This window comes from Artemia franciscana, chromosome 12 (assembly GCF_032884065.1).
Source record: "Artemia franciscana chromosome 12, ASM3288406v1, whole genome shotgun sequence".
Classification (NCBI taxonomy): domain Eukaryota; kingdom Metazoa; phylum Arthropoda; class Branchiopoda; order Anostraca; family Artemiidae; genus Artemia; species Artemia franciscana.
Genome location: NC_088874.1, coordinates 37698615 through 37725551, shown reverse-complemented (window position 1 = coordinate 37725551; position 26937 = coordinate 37698615). Strand labels below are relative to the sequence as shown.

At 34.0% G+C, this 26937-nt stretch overlaps 2 long non-coding RNA genes across 4 annotated transcripts in view; one reads left to right on the top strand and one right to left on the bottom strand.

Moving 5' to 3' along the window:
• Positions 1-20777, bottom strand: part of LOC136034077 (uncharacterized) — a 61770-nt gene extending 40993 nt beyond the window's left edge. Inside the window, exons 1-2 of the long non-coding RNA XR_010619110.1 lie at positions 20469-20777; positions 246-375 (exon numbers count right to left, since the gene is read on the bottom strand). This is a non-coding gene — a long non-coding RNA (uncharacterized LOC136034077). The remainder of the gene's footprint in view (positions 1-245; positions 376-20468) is intronic.
• LOC136034076 (uncharacterized) overlaps positions 1-26937 on the top strand; it is a 136190-nt gene that overhangs the window by 15865 nt on the left and 93388 nt on the right. For all 3 annotated transcript variants that reach the window (XR_010619108.1, XR_010619109.1, XR_010619107.1), the window contains exon 2: positions 19826-19907. This is a non-coding gene — a long non-coding RNA (uncharacterized LOC136034076). The remainder of the gene's footprint in view (positions 1-19825; positions 19908-26937) is intronic.

Here is a 26937-nt window from a genome sequence, read left to right as displayed (position 1 = left end):
CCTTCACAATATAAGAAAAAGTATGAAGAAGGAGAACCAAAATAAGAAAAAGATAAGAAAATCAAACAATGAGAAGATAAATAAAATAAGAAAAAATAAGAAGAACGGCACTGAATTGGAGAACTAAACGTATAACTACGGTAAAAGGCATCCAAATGATGCAAATATGAACCATCTAGTAGAACTGGTAAAACATTATCTCAGCCTATAAGATTGCAGCCTATAATGTCAAAAAAAAAGTTCACCCTTATATCAATCCAGGTTTTCAATTTTTCTAAATACTTTCCTTGATAATTTTCTTTTTAAGACAGGGGAACATCAAACAAGACGAAATGAAGACTTCTTGAAACCCAAAAGAACCACATCCATTTTTCTCTAAAAGACAGAAGATGTAAATATTTGAAAATAGCTGCATAGAACACTTTTCATTTTTGGATATACTGTGCTTGTATTTTTTTATAAGGGGGTGAGGGGGAGTCTGTGTAGTTTGGATGAGGACAGTTGAAAATTTGTACTTGTATATTTTAGGTTTCCCAGCGATGGGAGAGGCAGATATTACTCAGAGTGTGGGTTGGAGTTATAATTTCTACCTTTAAATTTTTAGGTTACATTATTGATAATAAAACCAATGACACATTTGTTGCACGCGAAGGGAACAAAGGCCGAAGAATTTAGTACATTCAGTGCCATCTGTAAATGAATGCTTGAGTCTGCGTAAATCCACATAATATTTAAATCATTTAAAACTCAAAATAGAATAAATAAATAAATAGGGGCTCCAACAAGGAGATATGGGGGAAATTAATTTCCAGCTGTTTCAGCTTCCTTATTTTCTAAAGATACAGCTCTTAAGTAAAATCAAAGAAAAAAAATCGAAGAAACTTATAACTCCCTCACACTCCCCACTCCTTCAAAATTTAAAAAAATATTTTTTTTGCACCTTCATTGACATAAAAACAATTCTCCCCCCCCCCGCAAGTTTTCAAAATTTGTATTTTTAAAGATCAAACTACCTATCCAAGACGTACAAATAATAGTTCAATAGGGACAGGTGATTTTGTTTAACAGTGAAACAATAACAAAAAAACTAGATATTTTGGTCACATGCACAATGGCTGCCATCACATTTACAGTACAATACACCCACATATACATCACATATCAAACATACAGTGCTGCTGTTCTATCTGCTGCTAACGACCACTGTATATACGACCAAAATATCAAGAGATTTTTGTAGTTGTTTCACTGCCAAATTATAGGAATTGTCCCTATTGAACTGTTATTTGTGCGTCCAGGTTTTGTATTTTGTTTCTCTTATAAAGTGAAATAAAAATGCTAATCAAATTTAAATAAGAAAAGTAACAATATTTTTGATGGTTATATGAGAATATAACAAGAAACTTTGTATAAAAATTACTTGAAACGAAAGCGGAGCTACAAAAGGTTCACCGATTTTTTTTTGCATTCTATTAAGTTTTGATGTTAGAAAAGGAAAGAAAAGGAAGAAAAGGAAAAGGAAGACTTAGAAAAGGAAGGCTTGTTCATCAGTGCTTCTTCTTTCCCAATGAATTATAGTTAAATATATTACCTACATAACACTATCATAACAAAGCAGTTTTCAGACCAGTTATTTGATCAGCTAAAGACCGAATGTTCGAGTCATGATATTACCATCAACGTAGCCAAGTCGAAGATAATTCGTTTCAACCCTCTGAAGCGGAATATAGATATGCATCTAGTCCCTTTCCCGAATGTGAACGAAATAAAATCTTATGAGTTACTTTCACTAGTGATTTCAGTCCAATATTAATTTAACTGTCCACAAGGCTAATGTAAGCCTTCAGACACCTACCAAAATGAGGCGTTTTGGGTGTGATACTGAAAATCTTCTCCATGCCTACATGTGTTATGTTCGCCCGTTGCTCGAGTACACGTGCCTGGTGTGGGGTCCATCTGCTATCCGCACAGCGTACCTGTTACGCGACTTAGAGCCCGTCCAGTAAAGAGCAACAAGGATTATACTCCGAAACCGAGACACACCGTATGATTAAGCCCTCGCTAAATTGAATTTATCTCCACGTAATGTCCGGCTGGAACACCTTATTCAGCAATTTGGAAAATCCGTCCTAGACAATAAAAGCCGTCGATCACTACTACCTGAACCATCCCCTCCCAATCGTCGAACTCGGTTACAGAATAAACTTCTACCCCTTAAAATAAGAACTAATCGTTACGTCAACTCATTTGTGCCTTTCTTCACATTAATTTTCAATGCTGAGTTGTAGTGTGTGATTTTTGCTTAAATGTATGATTTTGTATAAAAAACTGAATTTAGCTATGCTACGATAGTTTTTAAATATACCGATTTCTCTCTCTCTCTCTCTCTCTCTCTCTCTCTCTCTCTCTATCTCTCTCTCAATCTCTCTACACATAATCAAAAGCTATATATTTGAAGAATAATACGTTTTATTTCAATTTATTTTTTGTAGAATGCTTATTTGACAAAGTTTCATTGGTTTTTAATAACAAGAACACTTGCAACTGTATAAAATAAATAGTAGTTGTGGTAACTTCAATACTTTCGCTCTAATGTTATCTCCATGAGCTACATGAATTTCCTCAGAATTTTTCGACAGAAACTGTTGAAATTGGGATAGCTTCTTATATATCAAAAGCATATCTAGAATTCTATCGTTTACTTCTTATCTAGATTGGCCAAGAGCTGACAATCCCACTGGTAGATATGAAAACAGCAAGATCCTGGACTTTGAATGCTGGACTAGCAGGAAATTACGCTTAACCATCTTTCTTACATCCATGCCTTCCGTCTCCATCCTTATGAAAAGCATTTGTTTTACAGTAAAATTAATTTCAAATGCTGCAAGTGATATAAAAAGGCTATCCACGATCCTTTATACTAATGCATCTCTAAAATTCCTTATCCATCTCCACTATTACAATTAAAAAGTCCTACATCATTTCTTTTTTCAAATTGGTCAAGAGCTGACAATCCCACTGGTAGATATGAAAAGAGCAAGATCCTGGACTTTGAATGCTGGAATAGCAGGAAATTATCCTTAACCATCTTTCTTACATCCATGCCTTCTGTCTTCATCCTTATGAAAAGAATTTGTTTTACGGTAAAATTAATTTCAAATGCTGCAAGTGATATGAAAAGGCTATCCACGATCCTTCATACTAATGCCATCTCTAAAATTCCTCCAAAAATCTCCACTATTACGATTAAAAAGCCCTACATCATTTCTTTTTTCAAATTAATTACTAATTACTATTTTTTCGTGGGTTCTTGGCCCTCTAAGACAAAGTTCTCCATGATCATTTATGCTAATGCCATCTCTCAAATTCCCTCTCCATCTCCACTATTATATTTAAAAGGACCTCCATCATTCCCTTCTTAAAATTAATTACTAACTACTAATTTTTTGCGGGTCCTTGGCCCTTTAGGACAAATTGGTCGGCAAAACGTCGGCTCATTGATTAGATATCACAAAAGTTAATCATGAATTAGATTTGAGTATACTAGGTTGAGTCCTCGGTATGTATATTTGCTTTGGCCATGTTTTCCTTATTGAATCAACATAGGCAAGTCTCTTGTAGTGACTTAGCTATGTTTTGCTATTTATTTTATTTTTGAATTTCACGAGTTCGGTTGTTTATTTTGAGGTATCGGTGCAGAATTAAATAATTGTAAAAGTAATTTTAAGTTTAAATTTGAGACAACATTCCCCTGATGATCCAGAAAAATCTTCATCTGAAGTGATATAGCATGTCTTTAAAAACGAAGCTAATAGAGAGTAAGAGACTGAGTCAAAAACAAGGAGTTTATTATTTTGACTGCATAAACTACTTCATTTCTTCCGTTCAATGCAACAATAAAAAGGAAGTGTGATTTCTTGTTGGCGTCAATGAGTCACCTCCTAGATTATAAATGAATATAATTTATAGAGGAAGAATGTTAGAAATATGAGATGTTTCGGTTGGGTGTAAGAATAATCAGAGCTGTTCAAAATTGAGAGGGGGACCAGGGAGACTGCTCCTAATCCCAGTGCTGGGAGTAGGAGCCACAACTGGGGGGTTACCCACTTTGATCAAAAATTTCACTTTGATTCGGTTGTTTCTGCTTATTTTTGAGTTGGAAGTGGGATACTGTAATTCATTTTATCTCGAGCACCATCAACCCTAGGTACGGCTCTGAAACTCATGATGAATAAAGAAGTGTTACAACCACGAGAAAACTGGGAAGGTTTTAATAATTGATTTTTTTTAAACTTAATGACTAAATAATGCAACAAATCATTTAAACTCATAAATGCCCCAATAAAGCTGACTGATGGAGTCATTCAGTATTCATTACAGATGGATAGTTTTAATGAAGGAAGAATATAAGAAAGGTGGGGTGTTTTGGCTGGGTGTAGGACTCATGACTATTACTTAGGCTATTAATGAATAATTGTGCTGAAATAAAAATGTACGAAAGATGAGGTATTTTCGCTGGGTGTAGACAATTCGTTACTGATGAATAGTTGTGCTGAGACTATTTCTTAATTGAACAGGACTATTCCTTACTGATGAATAATTGTGCCGAGACTATTTCTTAATTGAACAGAACTACTATTCCTTACTGATGAATAATTGTGCCGAGACTATTTCTTAATTGAACAGGACTATTCCTCACTGATGGATAATTTTGCCGAGACTATTTCTTAATTGAACAGGAATATTCCTTACTGATGAATAGTTAATGAAGGAAGCATGTATGAAAGGCGAGGTGTTTTAGCTGGGTGTAGGACCCATGAATATTCTCTACTGATGAATATTTATTCTGAAGTAAAAATGAAGGAAAGGTGAGGTATTTTCGCTGGGTGTAGACAATTCCTTATGAGGAATAGTCTAGACTATTTCGTAATTGAACAGGACTATTCCTTACTGATGAATAATTGTGCCGAGACTATTTCTTAATTGAACAGGACTATTCCTTACTGATGAATAATTGTGCCGAGACTATTTCTTAATTGAACCGGACTATTCCTTACTGATGAATAATTGTGCCGAGACTATTTCTTAATTGAACAGGACTATTCCTTACTGATGAATAGTTAATGAAGGAAGTATGTATGAAAGGCGAGGTGTTTTAGCTGGGTGTAGGACCCATGAATATTCCCTACTGATGAATATTTATTCTGAAGTAAAAATGAATGAAAGGTGAGGTATTTTCGCTGGGTGTAGACAATTCCTTGTGAGGAATAGTCTTGACTATTTCGTAATTGAACAAGACTATTCCTTACTGACGAATAGTTGTGCTGAGACTCTTTTTTAATTGAACAGGATTATTCCTGACTAATAAATATTTTTGCTGAAGTAAAAATGTCAGAAAGGTGAGATGTTTTGGCTGGTTATAGGACTCATGAATAGTAGAAAAGCCTCAAAACCACATTAAGACCATGAGGGTATTTATAATTGAATCCTATCTTAACATTTTGTTGTTAAATAGCGCAAGGAATCAGTTACAATCATAAATACCCTACAAAAAGTCTAACGGAGACATTTGTAACTCTGGTAGATTTCAATGGTATGTTAAAGATTTCTACGATGCTCTGACCAATAGCTCTTATAACGAGGTCTACTACTCCTAGGAGAGGATTTTAGCACCCATGTTGGAAGCCTTGAAAAAGACCACGAGAAAGCAATCTAAGATCGGCTTGGGCAACTTGTGCCTTTAAAAAGACATGAAAAGAAAAATACATAAGCCTTGAAAAAGACCACGAGAAAGCTATCTAGGATTGGATGGGGCTACAGGAGCCCCAAAATCTATCTAAGATTGGACGGGGCAACAGGTGCAAGCATGGAAGGAGATTTATAGAAGTTGCCAAGCAGCATAGCCTTGTCATGAAAAAACACATATTTCACACTCAAACGCTCCTGAGGATCACCTTGCTCTCTCAAGATGGTAAAGCTCAATCTCAGCTTGATAATCCACTGATGTTCTCTCAATGGTAACGATCTTGGTAACTCAATGGTAACAAAATTATAGAGCTAATCGCAGAACCGATACAGGATAAAAAAAATAGATCACTCATGCCAGACGTTCTTAGGATATAGCAATCGCAGAAGAATTCTGCTTGGAATTCTCCAGAGATTTTTCATACCCTGCCCGCAGACAAAGATAAAGGAAGCTATATATCGAAACATTATCAAGCTATGAAACAAAAACAAATATTGAAGACAGCAAGTCCAAAATATTTAAAACACCTGCACAGTTATGCCTAATCCCCGAATCCAAATCTCCGCCCCGTGGTACGGCTCTGAAGTTGTTAAACATGGGGTTACATTCTCCTTCTACACTAGGTAAAGTAACATTTAAATTCTTATTTAATTCTAGTCAGAAAATTTATATATAACTATCATCTCTTAGATTTTAGCGCAATTGCCTGAACTTAAACCTAGGTATGAGAAGGGAGGTGGCTTATATCCACCCGCTAAAATAAATCCACACACTGTGACTCTTCTGTCACGCTACTGAGACAACAGAACAGCAAATTAGTCAAAAGGTACTATTTACAGAAATCCAAGGATTTTATTTTATCAATTCTAAGAGATGACACTGTGAAAAGTAAAAAAAAATTGAGTTAAGGGGTGAAAATGGAACGCTTTGTCAATTCAAGATGACAGAATTTCATGATGGCAGTGCCACTTCGATATTCCTCCCGTTCAAATACTCCCCAATATTGGTGCCATTGCTCTTCAACAAGACATTCTTTGTTCTGTGCCACCGAGTCATGTGCCATGCAGTAGCAGCAAAGTTGACTCTCCTTCAATACCAGGGATTCAAGAGGTAATCAAGAAGCAGACATATTACAAGGGGGCAATTATCCCCCTTGTGTAACATATTACATATTACCGGGAGCAATTATCCCACAGCACCTATATTCAGAGTTAGTCCAAACGAAGGTAGATTGAAAATAATTTACACTTTTTCCCAGAAAAGTGAAAATTGTAATGGGGCTCGTCTTAAGCTCCATGAACATTTATGAAATTTGAGCAAAAAATCCTTTTTTTAAGGTGACAGGCACTCACCGGCTCCAACCTGCACAAAGACGTGCCTGCCTACCTCTGTAATAGCTGATGCATAATCAGACAACTGGACATGATTTTATCAAACATCATGTATATCAACTTAGGTAAATGAGTGTTTAAAATAAATGTCTATATGAACCATTTATTTTGTATGGACTAAGTGACTCTTTAGGACGAAATAAACCATACCTTGATTATACAAGAAAAGAAAAGCTTTTATGTAATTTTTATAGAATTCGTTTTCTTAAAGAGATACAAAGGGAAAGGTAATTTTCCAGCTCTAGGAGTCAATTTTTTTTTCAATTTGCATCCCTGGCAATTTTTGATTTATTTGAGGTTTCTGCCAAGACTTTTTCACACTTTTTGAATATTCTTTGTCAAACAATGCCCAACGGATTAGTTAATAATTCTAACTTTAGTTTTTGAATGCTTTCTAATTTGAAATACAATCGCTATTCAATGTGGGGAATTTGTCACAATATAATGTTACACAATTTGTCGTAATACTTTGACTTATCCTATACCTATGCTTTGACATCGCTATTGTGCTACCATTGACCTTTGTTTCTACTTTATATGGCCAGCTGAAGTCAATGCGATATATTAGCTTAAATCTGCGAGCCCAAAACTGATCAGTTTAATAAAAGTCATAAACAGTATTTCAATAAAACACGTATATTAAAATTTTAGTGCAACAAATTAAATCTTATTGAGTTAAAATCCATTCAAAACTACGAGCAAATGAGTTGCGCAATTACCGGGGATAACAAACAGTTCATGATAACGAACTTATCGTTCGTTACCACGAACTGTTTGACATCTCGTCTCAATAGTAACCGAAACTCTAAAAACAGAGTTTTGATACAAATAGATCAAACGGTTCGTGGTAAAAAATTGTAGTAAGGAGCGACCCGGCTCAATAGTAACCAAAACTCTAAAAAATGGAATTTTGATATCAATAGCTACATCAAAAAAATCGCATTTTAATACTGATTTTAAATATATAATTTTAATCAAGTTTAGTCTTATCCATCAAAAGTTACGAGCCTGAGAAAATTTGCTTTATTTTAGAAAATAAGAGAAACAACTTGTAAAAGTCATAGAATCTTGACGAAAATCTCACCATCAGATTCAGCGTATCAGAGAACCCTATAGTACAAGTTTCAAGCTCCTATCTACAAAAATGTGAAATTTTGTATTTTTTGCCAGAAGGCAGATCACGGATGCGTGTTTATTTGTTTGTTTGTTTTTTTTTGCTTTTTTTTCCCAAGGGGTGATTGTGTCGGCCCGGTGGTCCTAGAACCTTGAAAGAGGTTTTATTCTAACGGAAATGAAAAGTTCTAGTGCCCTTTTTAAGTGACCAAAAAATTGGAGGGCACCTAGGTCCCCTCCCATGCTAATTATTTTCTCAAAGTCACCAGATCAAAATTCTGAGATAGCCATTTTATTCAGTGAAGTCAAAAAACCTTATAACTATGTCTTTGGGGACGCCTTACTCCCCCACAGTCCCCTTGGGAGGGGCCACAAGCTATAAACTTTGACCAGTGCTTACATACAGTAATGGTTATTTGGAAGTGTACAGACGTTTTCAGGGGGATTTTTAGGTTGGGGGGAAGAGTTGAGAAGAGGAGGATATGCTGGGGGAACTTCCCTTGGAGAAATTTGTCATGGGGGAAGAAAATTTTCATGACGGGAGCGCAGGAGCATCTAGCATTATTTAAAATAATACAATGAAAAAATAAATATGAAAAAGTTTTTTCAACTGAAAGTAAGGAGAAGCATTAAAATTTTAAACTAACAGAAATTATTACGCATATGATGGGCTCGCATCATATGCGATCCCTCCTCCTAATACCTCGGTCTTTTTAAAGCTAAAGTATTTTTAGTAATTTCAACTATTTATTCCACGGCTTTTGTGAATCAGGGGTCATTCAATTGGAAATTTGGAACAAAATTTAAGCTTTAGTGTAAAGAGCAAGGTTCTGGCGAGGGGGTGAGCCCCTTTGTTTACGTAACAAAACTTGAGAATACAGAAGTTCGCAACGTAAGCTAATTTGTAAGTTACGTATATCATTTACTAATAAAAACATTCGTAAAAAAATTAAAAGTTTTAGTTGCCTTTTTAAGTAGCCACAAATCGTAGCCTCCCCTTCCCCTTTTTTTCTCAAAATCATTCGATCAAAACTATGAGAAAGCCATTTAGCAAAAAAGAATAAATATGCAAATTTTGTTTTAATTATTCATCCTCGGAGAGCCAAAATCAAAACATGCATTTATTCAAAAACGCTCAGAAATTAAATTAAAAAAAAAAAAAACAAGTTTTTTTTAACGGAAAGTAAGGAGCGACATTAGAGCTTAAAACAAACAGAAACTACTTCGTATATAAAGGAGATGCTTCCTCATCAACGCCCCACTCTTTACGCTAAAGTTTTTTACTGTTTTAAAAAGTAGAGTTAAGAGAAAGAGTCAAACTTTAGCGTAAAGAGCGGGGCATTGATGAGGAAGCATCTCCTTTCATATACGAAGTAATTTCTGTTCGTTTTAAGTTTTAATGTCGCTCCTTACTTTACGTTAAAAAGAAATTTTTTTTTTCATTTAATACATCAAAAGAATCGCCCTTTTATGATGATTTTAAATATATAAGTTTGATCAAGTTTTGTCCTACTCATCAAAAGTTACGAGCCCAAGAAAATTTGGCTTATTTTCGCAAAAAAGGAAGAGACACCCTAAATGTCACATAATTTCAAGGAAAATCACACCATCAGATTCAGCGTATCAGAGATCCCTTCTGCAGAATTTGAAGCTCCTATCTGCAAAAATGTGGAATTTTGTATATTTTGCCAGAAGAAAGGTTTCAGATGCGTATTTTTTTTTCCCAGGGGTAATTGTATAGACCAAGGGGTCGTAGAATTTCGTAAGAGGGCTCATTCAAACGAGAATTAAAAGTTCTAGTGCCTTTTTAAGTGACCAAAAAAATTCGAGGGCAACTAGGTTCCCTCCCATGCTCATTGTTTTCCCACGTCACAGGATCGAAATTTTGAAATAGACATTTTGTTCAACATAGTCGAAAAATCTAATAACTATGTCTTTGAGGTTGACTTAATCCCCCACAGTCCCAGGGGGAAGAGCTGCAAGTTATTAACTTTGCCCATTGTCTACATATAGTATTGGTTATTGGGAAGTATACAGACATCTTCAGGGAGATTTTTCTAGTGGGGGGGGAATGGTCGAGGGGAAAAGGCTACATGGGAGGATTTTTCCATGGGTAAAGAGAATTTCCATGAAGGGGGCGCTGGATTCCCCAGCATTATTTAAAAAAAATCAGAAATTAACTATAAAAAACTAGTCTATTCAGCTAAAACTAAGGAGCAACATTAAAAATTAAAACGAACAGAAATTATTACGTGTATGATGGGATTCGCCTCCTTGTCAATATCTAGTTCTTTCCGTTAAGGTATTTTTGAAAAATTTCAAAAGAGCTATTTATTCTAATTAAACGGCTTTTGGGATTCAGGGAACATCCTTAGAGAACTGGAAAAAAATTTGAACTTAAGCATAAAGAGTGAGGTATTGACGAGGGAAGAACTTCCTCATATTACGTATTTGAGGGACTTTCTTTCCCTCGCCAGTACCTCGCTCTATACGCTAAGGTTAGAATTTTGTTAAATAATGGCCAATATAAACTTATATAATTTGTTTGTGGTATTTTTCGGCCAAACTTAGTATTTAATATTATATTAAGCTTTTATGAGCTTAATTAACTATGATTTTTATATGATAATAAACCAATAAAAGATATTGTATGTTCCCGGTTTGGGGTTGTTATTAAATTAAAAAAACAAGTTTTTCCAACTGAAAGTAAAGAACAACATTAAAATTGAAAACGAACGGATATTATTATGTATATGAGGGACTGCCCCCTTCTTAGTACCTCACTCTTTACGCTAATGTTTGATTTTTGTTCCAATTATTTAAGAATGACTCTTGACACACAAGGACCGTTTAATTAGAATAATAAGCTTTTTAGAAATTCAAAAACATTTCAGCGCAGAGAGAGAGGTACTTAGGAGGGGGCAACTCCCTCATCTACGTAATAACAACCAAAAGGAAAATCTGCGAAAATTATGGTCCAAATAGTTCGTGGTAACGAACTGTAAGTAAGGAGCAACCCAGCTCAATAGTAGCCAAAACTCTAAAAAAGGGTTAAAAACAGGATTTTGATACCAATAAATAGTTTATATTAAGAAAATCAGCTTTTTAGGCTGATTCCAAAAATATATAAATTTCATTAAGTTTAGTCTTACCCATCAAAGGCAACGAGCCCGAGAAAATTTTTCTGATATCCGAAAAAAGGAGGAAATGCCCCCTAAAAGTCAAGTAATCTTAACGAAAATTACGATATCAGATTCAGCGTATCAGAAAACCGTACTATTTAGGTTTCAAGCTCCTATCTGCAAAAATTGGGAATTTTGTAGTTTTTGCCAGAAGAAAGATCACGGATGCGCGTTTATTTATTATTTTTTTTCATGGGTGAAGATAACAACCCAGTGGTCCTGGAATATCAGAAGAGGGCTCATTCAAACAGAAATTAGCAGTTCTAGTGCTCTTTTTAAGTGACCAAAAAAATGGAGGGCAACTAGGCCACTTTTTTTCCTAAAATCGTCCGATCAAAATTTTGAGATAGCCATTTTGTTCATCATTGTTGAAAGGCCTAATAACTATGCCTTTGGGTATAACATGCCTCACCAGAGCCCCAGAGGAAAGGTCTTTAAGCTATAAAATTTACACATTGCTTATGCATAGTATTTTTTATTGGGATTCATGTGTATATCTTCGGGTGGGGGGGCTGGCAACTGTTCTATTGGCGAGTTTCCCACGGGGGTATTTTCCATGGGGAGGGAAGGGTTTCCAGGGAGTGAAATTGTCAGGGGAAATTATACACTGCAGGGATTTGCCATAATTCTTATACAAAATTCTTTTTATGTGTCTTGCTTTCTCTTTTCCTTCTCAATTTTACGTGCGGTTTGGTTAAGAGTGATTGCCCGGGGTAAATTTTCATCGGGATTGAAATGTCTAGAGGACATTTCCATGGTAAGGGGGTTTCTTCGTGGAGGTGATGTCAGATTTCCTGGCATTATTTAAAAACCGATCAGAAACTTCTTCTGAAAGTAAGGAGCGACATTAAAACTCGAAACGAGCAGTAACTATTCTTTATATGAAATGGGCTGTCCCCTCCTCAACACCACTTTCTTTATGCTAAAGTATGACTCTTTCCTGCGTCTTTATTTTTCAAAACAATAAAAAAAACTTAACGTAAAGAGTGAGGCGTTGAGGAGGGGACAGCCCATTTCTTATACGGAATAATTTCTGTTCGTTTTAAGTATTAATATCGCTCCTTACTTTTTGCAGAAAAAACTTGTTTTTTTTTATTTAATTAGAATTAAGCTTGGTTCAATTACGAGATCAAGCATCCTCTGCTTGGTGTGGGGATTGGGGGAAATGGAGGGGGATTCACCTTTACTCCCGGAAGCTTGTTTACGCGATACTATTGTCATCTGCATCAGCTCGTCGCTGATAATTTTAGTTAAAGATAAGCCCCAGCACTTACATGTATTATTATTTAAAATGAGTTTCTTGTTTTTTAATGTGTTGTGTAATATTTTAAATTCACGAAGTGGCGAGTTTGTGAAATAGTTGCGTTTCTTAACTATCGATTGAACAGCACCTACTTCAATAGTACTTCCTCTTGCCTCCCTCCCCGAATAGAAATACTGTAGCTACGCCCCCGGTTTAAATATCAGGCTCCGTAGCATTAAACTTGACGAATTTAATAAATTTAAAATCAACATAAAATCAGACTCTTTTTGTGTATACATTATTCGAAACAACTTCTTTTTTAGAGTTTTAGCTACAGTTTTCCCAGGTCACTCCTTTTCCCAGGTAACCAACTTACTGTTGGTTATGACGAACTGTTTAATTGAACCTAACTCGTAAATTTCTACGACTTTGACTACAGACTCGGACAAGTTGTCTACCGTTTTGTGGGGAAATGTTCTATAGAAGACAAATGTCAGGTCCATAGGTATATTATTCTTGCCTGGTGCCTACCCATTCAAGGGAAAGGGAGTTTGGATTTGAATATCCACTCCTCTTTCCCTCCCTCCGTAGTATTTCTCCAACTAATAAGTTGGTCGTAAAAGCGGAAGCAAAAAGACTATTTCTCCTAAAAACTCGTACCCCACAAACCTTGACACTATTAAACAACAATTATGTCAATACCTCCTCCCTTCTTTCAAGGGAAAATTGTTTTCGGTAGCCTGCAAGGCCCACTCCCCCTACCGCCCCTCCCCAAAAAAAAAACAAACTTGTATATACCTATGGTTCTTGATTTTTGTGCAATTCAGGTGAAGAGGGTATATATCATATTTTGTTCATCGTCAGCAACTTTCAAGCTTTCAAATATATGAGGGAGTTTATTTGATTATGGACTTCTAGAAAGGACTTCTAGAATGGACTTCTAGACTTTGGCAATGATGGACTTCTAGAAATCTGGAAATTAATATCAATCTAGTGCCTAATCACAAATTAGCAAAATAATTTCATACAATGATGTTATTTAATTTTGTTATACATTTTCTATCTCTTCCCTTTTTTAGTTTTATTTGTTTTACATTTATTTTATTTTGTGTTGTGTAGTGTGTTGTATAGCATAACAGTTTGGCACTATCAGTTCAAATTGATAACATTACTCCATTTTTGATTTCCCCTAATTTTGCTATTTATTGTTATATTTTGATCTAGAAAATTGTCTCTTTATTTTTCTGTGTAGCTTTGTTTATTACTATTGTTATGATCATAAGATCCAAGGCAGAATCGGCCAACAATAAAAAAAAAGAAGAAAATTCTGAAAAATCAACGATCAAATTGAATATATTACATGTATTGTTTTTTTTTATTTTGTTTGCTTTTATATTATTCCCTTTTATTTTTAATCTGTACTGTTTCAATTTCTTTTTTTCTTCATGCTTGTTTCATACATGCGCGGGTTCGAATCCCGGTGTACCCAATTCTTCAGTTTGGGACGGGGGTCAGTGGCGTGACTCTGTAAGCTTAGCCAGAGTCGACCCAGCTCTAAATGGGTACCTGGAGAAATCTGGGGAAGGTAAACAGGAAGGGTGTGCGAAAGCATAGGGTGGCTGGCCCCCAACCCCCCATTGCACTTCCTGGCTGAAGGGCCAAGAAACGGAGATCAGTACCGCCGGTACGGACTGTAAAGTCTTAATGCCGTATCCTTTACCTTTTTTTTTTGCTTTTATATTATTCCCTTTTATTTTTAATCTGTACTGTTTCAATTTATTTTTTTCTTCATGCTTGTTTCATTCATGCGAATTATTCGTGTACCTTTTTCTCTTTTTTCTACTTGTTATAGACCCGTTTGTTTTATTTATTGTTTAGTGGGCACTTTTGTTAGTATTATTATTTTTTTTAATGAATCTATTGTCAAATATTGTAAATCAGTCCTTTAAAAATCACTAAGAGTATAAATTAAATATTAAATTTTAAATTAAAATAAATTTCAAATTTAAATTAAATTTTGAATGACATTAAGAGAATAATTAAGTTCATTTGTTAATGTTTTTATCATATTATTGATATGACATATATATATATATATATATATATATATATATATATATATATATATATATATATATATATATATATATATATATATATATATATATATATATATATATATATATATATATATATATATATATATATATATATATATATATATATATATATATATATATATATATATATTATATATATATATATATATATGTAAATTATTATTGAATTTTATTAATCATAATAAATATATTTTTATTGATTAATTATGAAAAACTATCATATTATTATTTATGTAAATAATAACATAAATAATAAAAATATTGTTAAATAATATATAAAACAATCATGAAACCAAAACAAATGCGATTTCCAGTCAGTTGGAGAAAAAAAATAACTAAAGGACAAGGCGGATATTTTTTTTGAAGACCCCCGCTCAGCCGTTCTCAGTCCTCGAGAAAAGGGAAAAGGAAAGGGAAAATAATACGCGGAAACAGAGAAATAACTTAACAAAACAAGAAGCCCCACAAATGAAAGAAAGGCCTTTAACATATCAGATTGGGTAAGAAGTCTTTACCTATCGGTTGGTCTACTGAACTGATTTGTTTTAGCACGGCTTATCAATTTTGTTTTAAAATGAGGAAGAATTTCGGTTTTGCATTAGATTTTCACAAGTCCAAAATTAGAGAGAATCTAATACTACGCATTGAATTATCGCAATGAATGTTAATATAACATTAATATTAACATTAATATAACAATTAATATCACAATCACATATTAATTATGAAAATATTCCGAGTATCTCTGTTTAAGTTTAGGTATTTATGTAAGTATATAAAGTTTCGTTTTTTGTTGTTGTTTTTTTTTTTGTGAAATGTCATGTGTAGCCATTGTGTTTTGTTGTTGTTGTTTTTTTGTGAAATGTCATATGTAACAATTGTGTTTTGTTGTTGTTGTTTTTTTTTGTGAAATGTCATATGTAGCCATTATGTTTTGTTGTTGTTGTTTTTTTTTTTTTTTTTTGAAATGTCATATGTAGCCATTGTGTTTTGTTGTTGTTGTTTCTTTTTGTGAAATGTCATGTGTAGCCATTGTGTTTTTTTTGTGAAATGTCATGTGTAGCCATTGTGTTTTGTTGTTGTTGTTTTTTTTTTGTGAAATGTCATATGTAGCCATTGTGTTTTATTGTTGTTGTTTTTTTTTGCGATGTGTAGCCATTGTGTTTTGTTTTTGTTGTTTTTTTTTTGTGAAATGTCATATGTAGCCATTGTGTTTTGTTGTTGTTGTTTTTTTTTGTGAAATGTCATGTGTAGCCATTGTGTTTTGTTGTTGTTGTTTTTTTTTGTGCGTGAAATGTCATATGTAGCCATTGTGTTTTGTTGTTGTTGTTTCTTTTTGTGAAATGTCATGTGTAGCCATTGGGTTTTGTTGGTTTCTTTTTGTGAAATGTCATGGGTAGCCATTGTGTTTTGTTGTCGTTGTTTTTTGCAGTAGTTCGTTTTGATTTCGATGGCCAACCAATACTTGTGAGCGGAGAGTTAAGCAAATATGTTAATGCGACAGTCCAAAACTGTCAGAGCAAGTACCTTAAACCTAACAAACAGTTGTCAAGTCATCATCAAACCTCAGTAATTTTGAATAATACATACAAACAACGAGAATTTACCAAAATGTTTAACTTTAATTACCATTTGCTTATATGTTGGTCAAAAGCTCACCGCCAGCAATGGCCCAATAGGCGAATACAACGATTTGAAATGATAAATTAGTCGAACAGAAGAGATTCGACACAGAGCCATTGTAGTACTAATGATTCTACTGTTATTCTGTCACTGCGAAGGCTTCTAAGAAGATTGATATAACAGTAGTAGGCATCCCCTAAGTAGAGCTGGGTTATTACTTTGACCCAAGGGTTAAGATAATGTTGATTCGCTTGCTTCTATTACTAGTATTAATTCATATTATTATTAGCTATATGAATTTGCAAAAGATAATAACTTTCCAAACATGGGTATCAAAGACAAAACACATTGACAAAAGCTTAACGGTGGAGTACATAGACTTAAGGGGTGACGAGTCCCCAAGGAATGGATAGAAAAAAGAATTCTAAAAATGCATTCATGCAATTTTAACTATATTTCAGTTCATTCTGACTTCAAGGAATGAATTTGTGGAGGGGTGGGGGTAAATTATAGCGGGCCTGCATGCCTAATATGTTAGGTACACTTATTCTATTATTCAGCAAGAATTTTTTTTTAACTTCACGCTGTTCAGTTACTTTACCCCCCCCCCCACTAATGTGCGAATATATAGCCCAAATTATATATTTTCCATTTATTCTGTCACATCTCTTTGTCATGTCCCACGTTAAGCTGAAAGAAACTAACGAAAAAATGACTCTGAAATGTGTCAATGAATGAAAAACTTGAGCTGTCGGGGGTTTATCATACAAGTACCCAGCTATTCTTTAGACTGTATTTTTGTTTCATATTTTGTTATGTTATTTCAAATTTTGCTTTTAGGGTAGGCCTACATGTGTAAGATTCCTCAGTTATTTTTACTTAAATAACAACTAAATTCTAAAAGTAGAATTGAGAATATGTCGGATTTGAAGTTAAATTTTATATGTCTGTTTCAAAATATTGACATATAGTGGAACCTGGAACTTTCAGTTTGAGTTCAACTAAGCCTTCTTCCAATATCCCTCGGCCACTAGTTCGAAAGAGCTAGTCTGTAATCTGATTTGAATTAGAGCTGAAAATATGTTTCCATGGCCGGCAAAATTTCATTTTACATAAATAAAATCTCCCTGCTATAATGATGTACTATTTATTTTACAACATCAATTGGATGTATTATTAGTATTTTTTTAGATGTATTAAATAAAAAACAAGTTTTTTAACTGAAAGTAAAGAGCGATATTAAAACTTATAACGAACAGAAATTGCTTCGTACATGAAAGGGGGCTGCTCTCCTCAACGCCCCGCTCTTTACACTAAAGTTTGACTCTTTTCCTCAACTCAACATTTTAAAACAGTAAAAAACTTTATATATATATATATATATATATATATATATATATATATATATATATATATATATATATATATATATATATATATATATATATATATATATAGTGTAAAATAACTAAAATAAAGTAAAATAAAATAAACTTAACGAAAACGAACAACTAGCTGAAAAACAAACCACAAATGAAAATACCATTTAATAACGAGGATGGGAATGAATTTCTTCTATGTCTACAGGTGCAGTCTGTCTTCTGATTAAATAAAAAAAAAGAAGTCATTTTAACTGCAAGGAAGGAGCGACATCAAAACTTAAAACGAGCAGAAATCATTCCGTATATGAAAGGGTTATCCCCTCCTCAACGCCTCGCTCTTTACGGCGAGGTTTGACTCTTTGTCACATCTCTACTTTCTAAAACAATAAAAACTTTAGCGCAAAGACGAGGCGTTGAGGAGGGGACAACCCCTTTCATATATAGAATAATTTCTGTTCGTTATAAGTTTTAATGTCGCTCCTTACTTGCAGTTAAAAAACTTGTTTTTTTTTATTTAATTTCTGAACTTTTTTTAATTAATGCTTGTTTTGATTTTGGCTCACCTCACATGAATGATTAACATGAAATTTGCATATTTTTTTTCTGTTAAACAGCTTTCTCATGGTTTTGATTGGACAATTTTGATAAGAAAGAGGTGAGGGAGGAGGCCTAGTTGCCCTCCAATTTTAGGTTACTTAGAAATGCAACTAGAACTTGTTTTTACGAACGTTTTCATTAGTAATAAGTATGCAGAACTTACAAATTAATTTACCTAACGAACTTCTATATCCGTATATTTCTTTAACGTATATGAGGGGGTTTGCCCCCTCGTCAACACCTCGCTCTTCACAATAAAGCTTGAAGATTGTCCTAATTCTTTAAGAATGACCCCTGAATCACAAAGGTCGTAGAAAAAATTGTTCAAATTACGAAAAATACTTTAGCGTAAAGAGTAATCTATTGTGGAGGAGACAAACCCTCTTATACATGTAATATTTTCTGTTCGTTTTAAGTTCTAGTGCTGTTCCTTACTTGCAGTTGTGAAAACTTTTTTTTATTCATTTTCTCACTGTATATTTTTTTTAATAATGCTAGAAAATCCTGCGTCCCCTTCATGAAAATTCTCTTCCCTCATGATAAATTCCTCCAAGGAAATATCATCCCACGTAGCCCCTCCCCCAACCTCCCCCCACCCCAACGCGAAAAAGTCTCCTTGAAAAGATCTTTACACTTCCCAATAACCATTACTATATGTAAACAATGATCAAAGTTTGTAACTTGCAGCCCCTCGCCCAGGACTGTGGAGGATTAAGTCGTCCCCAAAGACATAGTTAATAGGTTTTTTGACGATGTTGAACAAAATGACTATCTCAAAATTTTGATCCGGTGACTTTGGGGAAAAATGACCCTGGGAGGGGGCCTACGTGCCATCCAATTGTTGGGTCATTTAAAAGGAGCACTAGAACTTTCAATTTCCGTAAGAATGAGCCCTCTCGCGATATTCTAGGACCACTGGGTCGATACGATCACCCCTGGGAAAAAAAAACAACAGAAAAGCAACAACAAGTAAACACGCAGCCGTGATCGGTCTTCAGGCAAAAAACACGAAAGTTCCACATTTTCGTAGATAGGAGATTGAAATCTACGGTGGGGTACAGTGGGGTTCTCTATGACTTTTAGGGGGTGTTTTCCCCTATTTTCCAGAATAAGGCAAATTTTCTCAGGATCTTATCTTTTGATGGGTAACACTAAATTTGATAAAATTTATATATTTAAAATCAGCATAAAAATTCCATTCTTTGGATGTATCTATTAGTATCAAAATTCCGTTTTTAGACTTTCGTTTACTATTGAGCCAGGTCGCTTCCTAAGTAAGACGTAACATTAAAACATAGAATGAACAAAATCGTTCCGTATATTAGGGGGCCTGGCCTGCCTCGATCCCTCAAGTTTTTTAGTCAACGCTAAAGTTTTTTAGGACTCTAAAAAAGCTTCTATTCTAATTAAATAGCCTTTATTTTTCAGGAGTCATTCTCAACGAATTATGGCAAAAAGTCAAACTTTAACGTAAAGAACGATGTTTTGAGAAGGGGACAGCCACTCTCACGTACGGAATAATTTCTGTTCATTTTAAGGTTCAATGGTGCTCCTTAATTTCAGTTGAAAAAACTTAGAAAAAAAAGTATAATCATTTTTCAATTATAACGAGAAATCCACCTTCCTTCATAAGAAAATTAACCCCCCCCCTCAAAAATTCTCAAAGGAAAGTTCTTCCTGCATAGGTTCCCCCCCCCCCAGAAAATTCCCCCAGACACTTCAAACCTCACTGAAATTTTCCCTTGGATAATTTCCTTCACACAATTTTTCCTGGAGAATTTTCCTTGTATGTTCTTATTAATTTTTAGAATTTTCCTTACATATTCTTTAAATTTTCCTCATTTTCCTTATGTTCTTTCATTTGAAAAAAGATTTGTTTTTTGCTTAATTTCTGATGGTTTTTAAATTATACCAAACTCCCCCCAAAGAGGTAATTTCTTTAGGACCCCCCTCGCAGCAAATTTTCTCCCACAGAACATTCCTTCATATAATATTATTGTTTTAAAAAAAGTCACTTAATGGTACAGGCCACCAAAAACTACTAAAAAAAAAGTCTAAAAAACTACATTACATCTGGAACCAGAAGTGGCAACACAGTGCCACTCATCTCCTTCATCCGAAAGAGACGACAAATCTGGCAAGCACAATCCAAAATAAGAATCATAAACCAAGATAAAACGTCAAATGTAGCTGCAATATAAGCGCCATTACAGTTATGTACGGAACAATATTGGCCACGATTCATAGACAGACATACGGAACAGATATAAAAAGAGTTTTAAATAAGATTTATGTAGATCATAAAATTATAAAAGGCGGAAAAGGAGACCGCTTTCTCAATTCAGTTTGCGAATAAAGAAAACGTTAACCACAGTTTAAAAAAGTGGAAAAGGAAAATTTTGGCTTTTGGGGAATTTTAGAAGCCATGGTAATAAAAAAAAAACGAAAGCTGTAATAAAAGAACTAAAAGGAGAGAAAGAGAAAAAATAAAAAAGACGAATGAGAAAAAAAGAATGAGAAACTGGGGTCATTGTAAATTCATATAAATTAACATAAAAAACCTCAGTCGAAATCAACATAAAATTTATAGAAACTGTTGGATCGTGGAACTTTATCACAAGCGTGCCCTAACCTACATTTTGGGCATGTTTGCCGTCTGCCTGAAAAGATACATATCTGCCTGTAAATATCTATCTGCCTGTAATATGTAATATCTATCTGCCTGTAATATGTAATATCTATCTGCCTGCAATATGTAAATATACATATCTGCCTGTAAAGAAACTTAGAAACTGAAGCTATGAAGTTTTTAAGTTGAGAAAAGTCAAAGAGAAAAGAAATTGTGTCGCCTTGCTGCCTTCACCGAACAAAAACATAAAATTCATAAACATCTTAGACAAATAGAGTTTCTGCGGTTCAAAAATCTGAATTTTGAGCAAAAACTTAAATTTTGAGCAAATATCTGAATTTTGAGCATATGAATTTTTACCCAAGTTATGAATATTGAGCGAAAATCTGAATTTTGAGCATATGGATTTTGAGCAAAAAGCTGACTTATGATCATATGAATTTATAGCAAAAATCTGAATCTTGAGCATATGAATTTTGAACGAAAATCTGAGTTTTGAGTATAAGAATTTTGAGCAAATATCTAAATCTTAAGCATATGAATTTTTAATCAAATTGTGAATTTTGAGTATATGAATTATTAGCAAAAACCTGACTTTGATCGTATAAATTTTTAGTAAAAAGCTGAGTTCTGAACATATGAATTTTGATCAAATATCTGAATTTTGAGCATTGAATTTCCACCCAAATTATGAATTTTGGGCAAAAATCTGAATTTCGAGTATATAAATTTTGAGCAAAAAGCTGACTTATGATCACATGAATTTTTAGCAAAAATCTTAATTTTGAGCATATGAATTTTGAGCGAAAATCTGAGTTTTTATTATATGAATTTTGAGCAAATATCTGAATTTTGAGCATATTCTCTGCCTGTGCCTGTGCCCTATTCTCATCTTCTGCCTGTGGAGTTATTTCTTACTTGTGACAAGCTAAAATAATTTGTAATTTGACTCATTGATAGAATCAGACACAAATTTTAAAATATTTGAAACGGACTAATGGAACACTATATTAATTGATTTAACTTCGAAATGACATCTGATTTAATGTCATCGATTTTTATCTGATTTATAGAATTGTCTTAGGCTCCCAGTTTATATCAGTACGACTGATTATTTAGTTGTATTTGTACGTAAATTCTATAGAAACTGTTTTTAGGGAAAGCAGTTGAGAGCTGGATGTCTTTTTCTTAATAGGAAAGATCTTTTTCTTAATTAAAAAGACTGGATGTTCTTTCTAGCAGATAAATAGTCTGTTATTTGTAAAAAAAAAAAAATTGAAGGCCCTTCTGGGGTAAATATAAAATATTTTCTATTATTTTTGCGGGTCTTTTCGGCCTCTCTCCATCAAATCATATCCTGTTATTTGGAAGGATTTTTTTCTGTGTTTTTTTCTTTTTAATAAATTGTATTGAAATTAATTTTACAGCGAAAAAACTGACATCAGTTAATTATGTAAGGGTTTCACCAGATAAGTCTATTAGGACAACAATCTCAAATAATTGACACCAGATGGATGGACAGCGGTGAACAAGGATGTTTATCAACCAGCTCGACTTTACGGTTGGTCCTTCAAGCAATCACGAGAAGCTGTATGCTGTCACAGAGCTTTATTTTTTTTTTTCTCCATGTAATTGAAACATACCAAAAATAAAAATTGACACACGTTCACGATCATATTTGATAAAGATTCTTACCACTGGCTGGCTGACATCAGTTAATTATGTAAGTGTTTCACCAGATAGGTCTAATAGGACAACAACCACAAATAATTTACACCAGATGGATGGACAGTGCTAAACAAGCATGTTTTTTCAAGTCCACTGGACTTCACGATTGATCCTTCAAGCAATTAAATAAAAAAAAAACTAGTTTTCTTTAACTGAAAGTAAGGAGCGACATTAAAACTTAAAACGAACAGAAATTACTCCGTATATAAAATGGGTTGTCCCCTCCGCAATCCCTCGCTCTTTGCGCTAAAGCTTTTAATTGTTTTAAAAAGTAGAATTGTGGCAAAGAGTCAAACTCTTTTTATTTAGAAAAGTTTTTTTTTAGAATTTTTTTTTCTTTTTTATTAGACCTATCTATTTAGTCTAATAGTCCTATTAGACCTATTCATATACGGAGTAATTTCTGTTCGTTGTAAGTTTTAATGTCACTCCTTACTTTCAGTTAAAAAAATAGTTTTATTTATTTAATTTCTGAACGTTTTTGAATTAATACATGTTTGATTTTGGCTCTCCGCAAATAAATTATTAAAATGAAATTTGTATATTAATTCTTTTTTGGCTAAATGACTTTCTCTTGGTTTTGATCAGACGATTTTGAGAAATAAGGGGTGGGGAAGGAGGCCTAGTTGCCCTCCAATTTTTCGGTTACTTAAAAAGGCAACTAGAACTTTTAATTTTTAACGAACGTTTTTATTAGTAAAAAATATATGTAACTTAAGAATTAACTTACGTAACACACTTTTATATGCTTATATTTTTATTATGTATACGAGGGGGTCTTTACCCTCGTTAATACCTCGCTCTTTACACTAGATCGTAAGTTTTGTCCCAATTCTTTAAGAATGACCCCTGAATTAGAAAGGCCATAGAATAAATAGTTGAAATTACTAAAAATACTTTAGCATAAAGAGCGAGGTATTTATCTCCTCCTAAATACCTCGTTCTTTATGCTAAAGTATTTTTGGAACCCCTCATATGCGTAATAATCTCTGTTCGTTTTAAGTTTCAATGCTACTCCTTACTTTCAATTGAAAAAACGTTTTCATGTTTATTTTTTTCATTGTTTTGCATAGTAATGTTAGAAAATCCTGCGCCCTTTTCATTGAATTTTTCTTCCCCATGACATATTCCTCCAAGGAAAGATCCTCCCACGTAGCGCCTTCCCCTCAACCCCACCCCCGAAACCAAAAAAATCCCCCTGAAACCGTCTGTACACTTCCCAATAACCATTACTGTATGTAAACACTGGCCAAAGTTTGTAACTTGCAGCCCCTCCCCCAGTGATTATGGGGGAGTAAGTCATTCCTAAAGACTTAGTTATTATGGTTTTCGACTATGTGGAACAAAATGGACATCTGAAAATTTTGATCCGTTGACTTTCGGAAAAAAATGAGCAAGGGACGGGGCCTAGGTGCCCTCCAATTTTTTGGTCACTTAAAAAGGGCGCTAGAAATTTTCATTTCCGTTAGAATGAGCCCTCTTGCGACATTCTAGGACCACTTGGTCGATACTATGACTCCTTGGGAAAAGAGAGAAAAAAAAACAACAAACAAACAAATAAACACGCAACCGCGATTTATTTTCTGGCAAAAAATACGAAATTCCACATTTTTGTAGATAGGAGCTTGAAATTTTTTCTATAGGGTTCTGGGATACGCCGAATGCGATGGTGTGATTTTCGTTAAGATTACATGACTTTTAGGGGGCGTTTCCGCCTATTTTCCAAAATAAGGCAAATTTTGTCAGGCTCGTAACTTTTGATGACAAAGACTAAATTTGATGAAACTTATATATTTAGAATCAGCATGAAAATCCGATTCTTTTGACGTATCTTTTAGCATCAAAATTCCGTTATTTAGAGTTTCGTTTACTATTCAGCCGGGTCGCTCCTATCTACTGTTTGATTAAATAAAAAAGTAAGATGTAAATACTTAAAACGAACAGAAATTATTATGTATATAAGGAGGTTCAGCCCCTCGTCAATACATCGCTCTTTGCACCAAAGTTCAAGTTTTGTTCCAATTCTTTAAGAATGGCCGCAGATTCACAAATGCAGTTTAATTAGAATAAATAGCGCTTTTGAAAGTACTAAACAATCTTTAGTGTAAAGGGCAAGGTATTGACAAGGGGGCGAACCTTCTCATATGCGTAATGATTTCTGCTCGTTTTAAGTTATAATGTTGCTCCTTACTTTCAGTTGAAAAATCTCGTTTTTTAAAATTTAATTTCTGTTTTTTGAATAATGCTGGGATTTACGGTGCACCCTTAATGGAAAATTCCCTTCCGCCATGAAAAATTCTTCCATGAAAATATCTCCCACATAAACCCCCCGACCACGTCCACCAGAAAAAATCCCCTTGAAAACCTCTGTATACTTCCCAATAACCAATACTAGCATATATGTAAATTATAGGCGAAGTTCGTAACCTACAGGCCCTCCCTCGGAGCCTGTGGGGGATTAAGTCATCCTCAAAGACATAGTTATTAGACCTTTTGACCATGCTGAACAAAAATGGCTATCGCAAAATTTTCATCTGGTTACTTTGGGGAAAAATGAGCTTAGAAGGGGGCCTAGTCACCCTCCAATTTTGTTGATCACTTTAAAAGTGCACTAAAACTTTTAATTTTTGCTCGAACGAGCCCTCTTGTGGTATTTTAGGACCGCTGGATCGGTACGATCACCCCTAAGAAAAAAAAACAAACAACAAATAAACACGCATCTGTGATCTTTCTTCTGGCAAAAAAATACATAATCCACATTTTTGCGAATAGGAGCTTAAAACCTCTACAGTAGTTTTCTCTGATACACTGAATCTGATGGTGTGATTTTTTATTAATATTATATACCTTTTAGGGAATGTTTCCCCTTCCACTTTTTTCGAAAATAAGGCAAATTTTCTCAGGTTTATAACTTTTGATGGATTAAACTTGATGAAACTTAGGTATTTGAAATCAGCATAAAAATCCGAGGCTCTTGATATATTTATTGGTATTAAAATTCCGTTTTTAAAGTTTCGGTTACTGTTGAGCCGGGTGGCTCCTTACTTACAGTTCGCTACCACGAACTGTTTGATGTCGGGAAGCTATGTGCAGTTATACAGATCTTTTTCTTTTTTTTCTAATAAATTGTATTTAAATTGATCATTCAAAAAATATGTATTTTATACATAAAATAAATATGTATAAAATATGCATATAAAAATATGAATGTATTTTAATTGATCATTGAATAAAAAACTGACATCAGTTAATTATATAAGTTCACCTGATAGGTCTAATAGGACAATAACCTCAAACAGTTGACACCAGATGGATGGACAGTGGTTAAAAAGGATGTTTATCAGCCAGCTCGACTTTACGGTTGGTCTTTCAAGCAATTAAATAAAAAAAAATGTTTTTTTAACGGAAAGTAAGGAGCAACATTAAAACTTAAAACGAACAGAAATTAATTCATATATGAAAGGGGCTGCTTCCTCATTAACGCCCCGCTCTTTACGCTAAAGTTTTTTTTTTACTGTTTTAAAAAGTAGAGTTAAGAGAAAGAGTCAAACTTTAGCGTAAAGAGGGGGACGTTGATAGCCCCTCTCATGGGGACTGTGGAAGAGTAAGTCGTCCCCAAAGACATAGTTATAAGGTTTTTTGACTACACTGAATAAAATGGCTATCTCAGAATTTTGATCCGGTGACTTTGGGAAAAATAATTAGCGTGGGAGGGGGCCTAGGTGCCCTCCAATTTTTTTGGTCACTTAAAAATGGTATTAGAACTTTTCATTTCCGTTAGAATGAGCCCTCTCGCAAGATTCTAGGACCACTGGGTCGATACGATCACCCCTGGGGAAAAAAACAAACAAACAAACACGCATCCGTGATCTGCCTTCCGGCAAAAAATACAAAATTCCACATTTTTTTAGATAGGAGCTTGAAACTTCTACAATAGGGTTATTTTACGCTGAATCTGATGGTGTCATTTTCGTTAAGATTCTATGACTTTCACAGGTTGTTACCCCTTATTTTCTAAAAAGAAGCAAATTTTCTCAGGCTCGTAGCTTTTCACGGGTAAGACTAAATTTGATCAAACTTGTATATTTAAAATCAGCATTAAAGTGCAATTCTTTTGATGTAGCTATTGGTATCAAAATTCAATTTTTTTAGAGTTTTGGTTGCTATTGAGCCGGGTCGCTCC